The sequence below is a fragment of the Antedon mediterranea genome, chromosome 10 (genome assembly GCF_964355755.1).
Source record: "Antedon mediterranea chromosome 10, ecAntMedi1.1, whole genome shotgun sequence".
Taxonomy (NCBI): Eukaryota; Metazoa; Echinodermata; class Crinoidea; order Comatulida; family Antedonidae; genus Antedon; species Antedon mediterranea.
In genome coordinates this window covers 15306887-15319139 of record NC_092679.1, presented here as the reverse complement: position 1 = coordinate 15319139, position 12253 = coordinate 15306887, and the positions used below count along the sequence as shown (strand labels likewise).

Genomic DNA, 12253 nt, shown 5'->3' with positions numbered 1-12253 from the left:
GTTTAATTATACAGTATCGTACGGTATCTAATACTGTTTTATATTTTGTTATGTTTAGTGATTGTACAAATAAAATGCATCAGAATATAACGATATTATCTCATATTCAATTTGTTTAAGAATTTAAAGACAGTAGAATTTGAATCCCTTTTATTTAAAAAACAAATCAAAGTAATAAATCATTAAAAGGTATATGCATGCTAAAAGTCACCTTCTGACAATGTTGAAGAGCCTATATAAATTAGTATACAGCGAAGGAATCTGTTAATTGTTGAATCAACCAAACAGGACATAGGCCTAATGATAATGAATTTGGCCTGTCGAACGCAAAATAAGGAGCAGCAATATTAATTTGATAGAGCTTTCTTTGTTTCTAAACAAAATGAAACATAAAAATAATTCGATGGCAAAATATAATAAGAAACTAAATGGAGCCACTTAGTATACAGGGATATTAAATCTAAAACAAATTTGATTGTAAGAAACAAGTCTTTTGCTTCCCAGTGAATTTGTTTGTCAGGTTTTTTCTGTCAATAAGTATAAAGCGGGCATTGAGAAGGTCTGGTCTGGCCACCATTTAAAGTTCTGCCCGTCCTATAAGTCGGAAGAGGATGCTGTAATGTTTGAGGGAGAGAAACGAAGATTCAAGGTAAATTTAAGGTATATTCAAGAAATCAAGAGACACTATCCTTATTACGATAAGTCTTATATCGTTGTTGATGAGCCACGTATATGGCGAATGGGAACAATGGACTCATATATGCTTCTAATGACGTCAAGGAAAAATTCTAATTTGACTGTAGTCTATGATTTTAGAAACAATGATAATCAGCGTCACTACTTGTTACATTATATCTATAAACATTTGAACAATAAAAATAAATCTGGCAATTGTGATTAGAGAGGTGACTCTGCATAAATTAAAGAAACTCGATCGTCTGCTTACGCGATGATGTATCACGTGATCTGTTTTTCTTTTGGCTGTCTATTGATTGTTCGTATAATGCAATACACTGTTATCTACATAATTAACAACAATGATTCTTATTTATCAAAGTATTCTTTCATTGAGTCACGCATAAAGATATGAACTTCCAACAATGAAAATCATGATCATCAGTGATTGGTTTAAACATGGAAAAATAAGTTTTTTATGGTTTAAGTTTAAAGGCGTCTGGATCTTTTATCGTGTTATTTAATCACTGTATATTATATATTTCAAACAAATGTTTTTGCTTTTCCCCTTCAATATGGATGTCACGTTAATATTAGTGCGCAAATCAATGCAATTAAGGACACAAGATGAATATTTTTCCATTTATTTCTTTATCAACAGTAACATATTTGCCTTATTCCATTATTTTAATAAGAAAATAACTGTTCTGTCAAAAGCAACTACATTATTTCGTTAAAAAAAAGATTTCATATTATTTTTCCTTTTACTGATCATGGACTAGAAGGCCTGAAGTTGGGATCAGGGAAATACCATTTTTCCAAATGAATTTCGAATTTTTGAAACACGATGGCTTGCATAATTTTATCAGTTTTTTTTATAGTTTTTTAAAATTCATATTTATGTTTTACTCATATTACTAATAGGCCTATAGGTCCTATTGTAAAATTGATACTGAATTGAAAAATAATGAAAATGAAATGAAAATAGAGGTGAGTGAATCTCACAAAAGACAAACAAAATGTTTATGTTTTTATCATATATATTATTAAGCAGTGGACCCAATATTACTATATTCTGCGATTACTTAAATATCATATCTAGTTGATAATTCGTTCTCTTTCATCTTTCATTTGGCTTTTTTTTTTATTTCAGTGTTTAAATTACAAAATGGTTATTAATAACTCGCTTATTATTAAATAAAGTGTTCCTAATAGACGAGCCCGACCCTCTGAAGGTCTTCAAACTATTGTGATTTATCGTTTAATAAATAATGCATCAGAATTGATAACTGTAAAATGAAATAAAATTATGCCGTATAATTAGCAAGAATATCAACCTATATAATCTCTTTACATAAACTGAATTACCACATCTTGCATACAAAGTCAATGCAATTTAGTCTGTGTTTTTGTTTTTTCCTCCTTTCGCTCTCTGTGTAGTTATTTTCGTAGTGAAAATGATAGATAATGCTTTTGAATTTTCGAATTAAACAATATTAACAAAAGCATTGCAACAAAGCCTCAGGCGAGATGTATTATCCACTAAAGATACACTGTCGACAAATTAATTTGATTAAGACGAAATCATATATAAATTCTGATTTTCGTCTCTTGAATGTATATCACGACTAACGAATTGAATAAATAATTTTAAGCCTGAGGTCTCGTAAATACATACGAGCAATTTACAATTTCATCATCGCTATCTTACATATTCGATGATTTTGTCTCTCCTAAGGCATGGAGTAAAGTATTCACTCAGCATTTATGGTATTATCATTTAGTTATTATGGTAATGAAAAGAAGTTATTGCATATAACCCGAGGTTAGCTAATTGGTATTCAATTACCGCTTAATAAGGATCGTGTTGATCTATGAAATGGATACGATTATAGAAAAATCAATCAACGTAACGTTTTTTCCTTAAAAGTCGAATAATTTTACTTCTTGGAGATATATTAATTAAGTTTAAAATGTAATGGTTAATATCAGCAAGTACACAAAAAAAGAGAGTGACGTTATTAGTTTCGACATCAGTACGAGAGCTAAAAGCGTTTATTGCGAACAAAAATCGTTTACGGTCCAATAATATTTAACTATGCATGTTGCTAAACGTTATGAACAATTAATGTTCATTTTGAATATTGTTGTATTATCGTACTTATAATGTAAAATTGTATGATGCCTTCGAGTGTCATTTTATCTGATAATTATAATTTGATTATAATTGATTTTTAGATAAACTGCCATTTAACGTTATTACTAGTAAATACATGTATTCTATTTTAAAATATTTATACAGTTAAAACATGTTTGGTTTGTGTTCTGCTTGTATTTAATAATAATAATGATAATAATAACACTAATAATAACAATAATAATAATAATAATAATTTAGGTATTTGTATAGCGCCAGAATCAACTAAATCGAAGTAAAAATCAAAGGCGCTTTATATTGAATGTTAAAAAGATGCGTTTTGAGTTTTTTAAAAATAGCAATAGAAGTTGAGTGAGTAAAATGACGAGGGAGAGAATTCCAAAGAGAAGCAGCAGAGAACATAAAAGACCTTTGTCCATAAGATTTGGTGTTAATTCTAGGAACAAGTAGTAGGTTTTGATCAGCCGAACGAAGACAAGCAAGAGGGGTGTAGGTGGGAAGAAGATCAAGGAGATAAGTAGGTTGTTTAAGAAGTAGCGCTTTAAATGTTAGTAAAAGGATCTTATATTTTATACGGGAGTCAATAGGTAGCCAATGGAGGTTATATAAAATAGGAGATATGTGTGAGATCTTCTAAAATCGTATACATTTGAAATAAAAGTCTAGATTGGGATAATGGATAGATTGCGTACTAAATATATGGATGTTTTTTAAAGTTGGTGTAGATCCTCTATAATGGGGCACCATCGGGACATATTAAAGTGTCCTCTTGTTCCCGTTCATTTCCATGATCGAATCACTTGCACGTCACATGAAGGGCCTACTACGATGCCGTAATTTTGAATTTTGCGTAAATATGTCTACGTGTATTACATTATGATGCCAGTAATGTAATGTAAAACTTTATTTCGAAAATAAAATACATAGCAAAAACATTCAAAAGGTATAATATATATATCTTGCACTGATGAAGGGCTGTGTTGCCCGAAAGCTCTGCTAACTTTTCTGGCTGTTTACTGTATCGTTTTGATTTAGCTTTTCGCTTTTTTTTTTTGTATCTCCATTGAGATCCAGCCACTGATACCCACAGCATTGTCATTTTTTTCCAGTAATTTGCCTTTGGATTTATATATAGTTATATATATATATATAGGTGCTCGATGATATCAAACATTGTGGTGGTATTGGTATTTTCATGTGAAATTTAAAAATCGAGATATTTAGCGAAAACAAGTTCACTATTAGGAGTCCGTTCAATTCAATATGCCAAAATACAATAAGGTTAATTAAGTCGGGTCTAACACAAGGTCGGATAAGACTCAATAAAAAAAGAAAGAAAAGAAAATATTAACTTAACTCCCAGAATAATTCGCTTAATGTATTGACAGTACACGTAATAGACTAACAGTAACTTATCATTAGCTTAAATAATGCATACAATTAAAGAACGCCATGGCCCTTTCATGGGAAAATTGTGTTATCAATTGTGAATAGGGTTTATTCATTGCCTTGATCATTTGTCATTAAGTTTTGATTCAATTGGATGCTCTTTTCATTGGATTCCTTTCTAATCGTTCTTTTCCAGCCCCACACAAAGCCAGCTTCTTCCTTTTTATCTGTCTGTATAGACCAAACACCAAACCTAATTAAGTCCTTACTGCTCAGTGTGAACTAACTCCTTTAGTGATGTCCATGTTTTATGAATGGCCATTTCCAATCGAAGTTCTTTACTTAGGTTGTATTAATAGAAATAAATAGACTAGATAATGACCAAAAGTTGGTATTTAGTTGTTCATTGTGAGGGAATTGAGCGTTAATAAAGTCGAGACAAATAATGTTAAGCTTAATTACAATGATTTTTCGAACATAACCCCACCGAACATGCGCCGTTGACGTTTAATAATAACAATTTAAAAGATAACATTTGGTGAATTTAAAACACAGTATTATGCCTCCCCAATAAGGACCGCGAACATTTAGGGACCACCAGCGACAAAAAGCAAACTTATTTCTACCATAGAGACGTACAAGTGGTTAACAATATTCGAAAATATTATTTACGCTGTAAAGTTTTTGAAAAGCAGGAAACAATTACACAATGTATTATTTGCTTTAAATCTACCCAATATTGTATATCGTCAGTGATCTCAAATATGAGTTACACCCTCTGGAAGGAGAAAAGAAATTTCAACATAAAAAATTAATTATTTTAAACTTGCCTAAATGTAAATTACTTGCTTTGTATGTAATACGTTCACAATTAAGTTATCGTGCTAATTTTATTTTTATTTGCAAATAGGAAAACCAATATTATTGATGACGTCACAAAAGCTTATTAATTAACAACTCGAGTTATATGTCTACGATACGATAATATTTATTGTTATTTAAATAACATGGTAAAAATGAAATGGTGTAATACAAACAGAACAAGCAAGTACGAATATGATGACAAAATATATAATATCTTAAAATGCAAATTACTGAAAAATGACAATGCTATGGGTATCAGTGGCTGGATCCCAATGGAGATACAAAATAAAATAAGCAAAAAGCTAAATTAAAACGATAAATTAAAACAGCCAGAAAAATTAGCAGAGCTTTCGGGCAACTTTGGATTTATATTATGACAAAAAACTAAAAAAGTCAAATAAAACAAATTTATATAAAAAAAAGGTTCCGCCCGGGCTCGAACCGGGGACCTTCTGCGTGTAAAGCAGACGTGATAACCACTACACCACGAAACCCCTGATAGAAACCATGGTAAATAAAATGCCAAGATCACTTTGAGAGAAATATGCGTGTAGCGATAGCATACCGCAATGACCCTTATATGACACAAAATAGTACAAGCAATGAACACAAACAAATTTAGTGGGAAAAGAAAAAAACGGGGTACAGTATTCATTTTTTTTAATGTGGTTTCATTATTCTAACATTGTATTTTTGTTGTTGTAATCACCCATTGTCATTAATTACCATAATTTTCTCTTTTAATTTATACATATCATCTTTTAATGAATTTTTATTATTTTTATATTTATCTTAAATTCTTTTCTTTATACTGTACATACATTACCATTTAACACAATTTATGTTTAATAATCTATATATTAACTTAGACTATTTTTTACAAATCTTTATCTTTTTAAATAATGCCAGAAGAATGTTCATGCATACATATACAGTATACACATAAAAGCATTGATAAATAAACATTAACTTCTCGTATATATAAACATGGTAACAGTATTCATTAAAGTAAATGAATTGTTAACAGTAGGGGAAAAAACATAGATTTCGCCCGGGGGACCTTCTGCGTGTTAAGCAGACGTGATAACCACTACACTACGAAGCCGCTTATAATAACACAACGCTGTGGGTTACACATTGTGCCCTCTTAATTACACAAATTAATCAACAAAAATGTAAAAGCCAGGACGGCAAGTCTTGAAAGAAATATGTATATCAATAACAGCTGAATCAGTAAATTAAGTTTTAAAATAATAATTTTAAAAAGATATTTTTCAATAAAAAAAGCCTATCAATCAAAAATCAGGTTCCGCCCGGGCTCGAACCGGGGACCTTCTGCGTGTAAAGCAGACGTGATAACCACTACACCACGAAACCGCTGATACAAATCAACATAAATAAACTGTCAAGGACATTTGAGAGAGAACTGTCTGTGTAGCGACACCATCCAGAATGGTAAATGCAAAATTACAGGCAAAAATCACAAAAAAGTTGTATTTATTAGTATTTGGTGGAAAAGGAACAAACGTGGTATTCAGTAACGTAGAGGAATTGCCTAAACAGTATGTAAAAATATAAATTGCGTGTTAACAAAAAAGAGGTTCCGCCCGGGCTCGAACCGGGGACCTTCTGCGTGTGAAGCAGACGTGATAACCACTACACCACGAAACCGCCGATACGAACATGGGAAATAACACGCCCAGGTTAATTTGGGAGAATTATCGTGTACACCCTAAAACAGCTGATATCACAAATGGTTCCTGAAATTTCAGAAACGACTGTAGGCCTATACAGAGGAAAGAGTAAATTAAAGACCCCTTCCCTGCAATTTTGGACGTTTTTTGGAAAATAATACATATATATCACTTTAAAAACATTAAACCATGTCATTCCTTGTCTTAAATATACGTTTTATGGTAAATTATGATAAAAAGTGAGAAACAATGCACTACCTAAGTAGCTCGCGGCGATCGACCTCTCGTGGACGGTCTTAGGCCTAGCCTGGCTAGGCTTAGTTTTGTAGGCCTAGCTGGTAAACATCGGTAACGTGCGAACATCGTACGCTAGCTATATACCTAGCCTGACGTTGTATAGTTGCTGCATTAATTGTCTTTCTATTTTTGCCAGACTCCGTTGATACAAATTGGGGAAAACCCGGTATTTTCGCTGAAAAGTTAGGAGTCTTCCATTTGTTTTGGCCTCACGATCGATCGAAAAGTGGGCGAATTACAGGTGAAAAACAAAAATATCAATCCGCGCGCAATGCATTTTGGGATTTATAGCGGGCCGCTATAATTATTAAAATCGACTTATTTTTCACATTTTTAACCGTTTAAAGACGAAAAAAGTTATCGGAATAGGACCATATAGTATTATTTTTACATTAAATATAGTTTGTGATCTTAAATTACATCTAAAAAACGTAGGGAATGGGGCTTTAAGGTAATTGGTGTTTCTAAAAAATCGTAAAAAATTACGTAGGTTATGCATCATTGACCATTTACAGCATAAACAAAGAACATATAAAAACAAGAAAAGTGTAAACATTCAACAAAATTATTGTAATGTACTGGTGGTGTGGCATAGAAAAAAAATCAAGGTTCCGCCCGGGCTCGAACCGGGGACCTTCTGCGTGTAAAGCAGACGTGATAACCACTACACCACGAAACCGCTGGTAGCGAAACGGAAAGTTTTCACAATATTAGGAATACCATATTGAGTGGATTATAACAAACACTATAGGTTGCCGAATTGCCTAATGACCAATACATTACAAAAACATGTTTTGTAATTAAATTAAATGTAATTTAAGTAGGTTAAAGAAATATACATTTTAAAATACTACAATATATATTTCAATGTTTTTGGTTAAATTGCCATTTTAATGTTTTCTTTAGATTTGATCCAAATTTTTTTTTTTAACTGTAATTCATAGAAAAAGAAAATAGTCAAATCGGCTGCCAGCCCATGGTGTTTTTTGTTTTAAATTGTTTTTGTTTATTTTGTTTTCCAACAAGTTTTCACGGAAGCGACTGACTTACAAAATGGCTTCAAAATTGAAAGTTTTACTTTATTAATCTTCATTTTGTTGGGGGACAATCCATCTTTAAATATAAATAAATAAAAGAAACATTTATTATAATCAAAAAATGCTGTGTAGAGGAATTGCTTCTTGTTCGCTTTGGTTTAAAACAATTTTAAAGGCAATGTTGCGCTGGATCGAATCGCCGAGGACCCTTCTAAGGTAAGAAGAAGCAGGTGCGATATAATTACTGCTACCATTTCTCCATGCTGCTACAAAAAACAACATTTCCACCCCCGACGATTATGGGTTGTATTTCTCTTTTGTGAAGCATTGTGTGTAGAAGAGTTGGCATTTTGATTGGTTGATTATTTCCTGGTGTGAGTGAGTGTGAGTGATTGGTTGATTATTTCCTGGTGTGAGTGAGTGTGAGGGCGGTATGACATAATATTTGATACATGCAAAGGACGATAATGATTTCTTCAATGTAACATAAATTTACAGCACAAAGTCCAATAGGGCACTTATTATAACATTTTAATTATTTTAAAAATAGACCAAATTTTAGACAGCGCTATCAGTGGCACCTATAAATAAACATTGTAAAGGCGGAAAATACGGTCCCAGCTCGTTATTTCACTTATTAAAGATGTATTGTCCCTTTGACTAAAGTGGGTCATTTTGAACTATTATAATAGTTATTAACTTTCACCAAAAATTTGTCGAAAAATCATTTAACTGAAATACAGATGTTTTTTTTGTTCAAAAAATTACTTGGACTTCCAGTCAACAAAACATATCTCATAAGGCAACGCGCTTGTTTGGCTACTCTGTATGCATAATCATAAAACTTCCTCGCGATATGTGTGAAAACACATTTTAAAATAATTAGCATCATGCATAATGCATACTCGTGGTTTGAAATTTTTGTTTACTTTGGCTCGCGACGATTTTCCGGACGAAATGTAATCAAATTAATTTACCTGTTAATTACGTAAACTTGTTGTTTTTGGCTCGAATTTTCAACTTAACTTTAAAATTACTTTGATATGGCCAATTTAAAATTAGAATATTTTGACCTTCATTTTTTGTGTTTCAAGTGACAATACATCTTTAAGCAAAGCATACATTATTACAAACTACTTATGGACCGATGCTAGTTCGTTTAATATTCTCTGTCAAGAGTAGTAGATACGAGATACGATAAATATCTGGATAGTTTTTTGTTTACCCTATATCATAAGAAATTGCATTTTAGCGGGAGAGCGGGAGAAGACTCGAAATACCTGGACGCTTGTACTATTCTCGGGAGAGTTAGGAGATCTGCCAGGAAAATCGATCAAGTTCAATATTTAATATCGAAACGTGGCAGGCTATAGGCGCTTGACATTTGACAAGATCGCCTAAAATGTATAAATTTAAAATTACGATACTTAGTATTGTATATTCAGGAATAGCCGCTCTATAATCTCTTTTCTTTTCTTCTTTATATCTATATTTAAATTAAATTTATACTAACAAATATCTTTTTATTAATATTATAATCATAACAATAAATATTAAAAAATATATATATAAAATAATATTTATCGCATAATATACAGTCTAGGATAATTAATTGATATACAAAATCATTACACCCAACTACTATCTTCATTTCATTATTATGCGGAACATCATTTGAATAATAGAACAAATCACACATCTACACATAATCAAACATCGTATACTCTATCTCTAACAATATTTCAATCTTCTATCGACTAAAGCCGAAGTATAGTCGTTATCTCGGGACCGTTCTATGATCACCACCAGATAGGCTTACTTCATCAAGGCTTCTATGAATGGATGTACTGGTTGGGAGCAGGAACGCTAGTAGACCAAACCCAGCACCGTTTTGATTACGATCATGCGGGAAATTACCTCACGACCTTAATATCGAATCGACGTTCTAGTTATTACATATTACCCACCACTACAAGGATTAACTAAAGTGAATTAATTCAATATAAGGAATAAGTAGTAAGTAATCAATCAATCAATTAGTAGGAATAATTTTGTTATGATCACATTAAAGTCGAAAATGGACTAAATAACCCAATAAATAAATAATAACTCTTAAAATGATATTAAAACAATTTTTTGATTAAGTTGACATCATTAATTTCATATTGTTAAAGTTAAATGAATATGAATGTTTATTATTTATTGATATCATAAACGAACCTAATTTATTATCAGATTGAAGTTACTTTCATGAACTTGGTAACTCAACAATTTCTCACCACAGTTCTGAATGCATCACGTAAAGTACCATAGTAAATTAGCTAAAATGCTATTTTTAGTGAGGACGAGCAAATATGGGAAGTCATTGCAAATAACACACCTTTCTATGTTTCGTCATATTTACAACCCCATTGGCTAGGCCTAAATGATGTGTGCAGAAGACAGATTAGCATACACAAAATCGCGACGTTGTCCCCATTACCAGAGAGTGAAATTTCACTCAGTAAAATAAGTAAAAAAAATTAACTTAGTAATTTAACCCTTCATTGCTATTACTGAAGCAAACTCATACAAACTATTTAATTGGTGGTTTTTATTGGTGTTAATATTGGTACCATCTCTCCAAAATGTTCGAGTGCCACTTTAAAAAAAAGGCCAAGTAAATGGCAAGAAGGTGAGCATATCGAATATCTTATTCGCTCATTTATAAGTCTTTTTTAAACTAGACTATACAAAATTCAATTTGTATATTTCCATAGTCAAGATCTTTCAACTGAACTTGTTTGCATATTTTCATTTAAATCCATCCAGATGGAATTATTTCTTCAATAAGAAGTATAGTATTTATTTATTAGTTGGCAAATCGAAGTTTCAAGTGAGGCAAGGAAATTCATCGTTTATTTGATGTGCATCAGCTAGTAACACTAGTAAGTTATAAACTTAAATAACAATTTGCATTAAAACAGTAAACTTTATAAAAATTTGCATAAACCAGTAATTTTTTTTTTTATTACATTGAACCATAAGGGCCCCATTAAAGTGTAGGCCCTAACGCCATTAATCCCGGTCTCCAACGTTACAGGCTTACTTACAGTATTGTGATGGGTTTGTCACACGGAAGTGAGCCCTCTAGAGTAAAAGAGGAGATGAATAAAGATGGACGACAACTACAACGTGTTTTGTTATGTTCTTATTGTTGGTTTCAGCCTAACGAGCGAGCCCGTAACAGTATATTAGTTAAACTTATATTTATTGTATTCATTAATAAATCTAATGCTATACTGTACTATGAGTTAATTAAAATGTATCATTTTAATTATGAAAAGTAAGCCATTGATTTTGTATAATTATTATTATATTATTTGATTATACATTATTCATCTGTCTTACATTGTTCAAACTATATAAACAAAGCTTTCTTTTTTTGTTTACTATTATATTCGTTTGTTTGTTTATTATGCTGAACCCTAAAGAGTAGACCCTATTGTCATTAATCCCGATCTCCAACGCTTACTTATATTAGTTAAACTTATATTTATTGTATCCATAAATCAATCTAATACTACACTGTACTATGAGATAATTAAAATGTATCATTTTAATTATGAAAAGTAAGCCATTCATTTTTAAAAATTATTATCAAATTATTTTATTATACAATAGTCATCCGTCTTGTTCAAACTTAGAATATGAATATTGTTCTATTTACGATTAACATCATAAAACATTGATTTCAAGACGTTGTAATGAACGTATAAAAACCTGGTTTCTCCGTAAATCCCACTTCATGCGATGTAACAGAGACAATGTTTACAGAATAAGTTGTAGGGTGACGAAACGACATCTTGCAATTGAAATTGAAATGTGCCTATGTTTTGTTAATACAGTAGGATTGGTCTTCGATCAAAAGAATGCTCTATGCTTGGCAATTTGTAAGTTAACAGGTAAGTAATTTTGTCCCCTTAATAGAGATTTTCCACCGTATCCACTTAAAACGAGTTTCCCTAAGCAGGGATGTCCCAAAGGGGCTATACTGCAGTATTAAAGTACCGTAAGTAAATTTACAATCGATCAGTTTTTTCAATGAAGAAAATTACCCGGTAAAAAATATAACTGTCTTTTAACAGAAACGGTTGATT

At 31.5% G+C, this 12253-nt stretch overlaps 4 non-coding genes across 4 annotated transcripts; all 4 read right to left on the bottom strand.

Annotated features, from left to right (window-relative positions):
• Positions 1 to 5507: 5507 nt before the first annotated feature.
• Trnav-uac (transfer RNA valine (anticodon UAC)) lies at positions 5508 to 5580 on the bottom strand. Its single transcript has one exon. It is a non-coding gene; the product is annotated as a tRNA-Val (tRNA).
• An 810-nt stretch (positions 5581 to 6390) lies between these two features.
• Positions 6391 to 6463, bottom strand: Trnav-uac (transfer RNA valine (anticodon UAC)). The gene has a single exon. It is a non-coding gene; the product is annotated as a tRNA-Val (tRNA).
• Positions 6464 to 6684: 221 nt separating this feature from the next.
• Positions 6685 to 6757, bottom strand: Trnav-cac (transfer RNA valine (anticodon CAC)). Its single transcript has one exon. It is a non-coding gene; the product is annotated as a tRNA-Val (tRNA).
• Positions 6758 to 7683: 926 nt separating this feature from the next.
• Positions 7684 to 7756, bottom strand: Trnav-uac (transfer RNA valine (anticodon UAC)). The gene has a single exon. It is a non-coding gene; the product is annotated as a tRNA-Val (tRNA).
• Positions 7757 to 12253: the final 4497 nt, after the last annotated feature.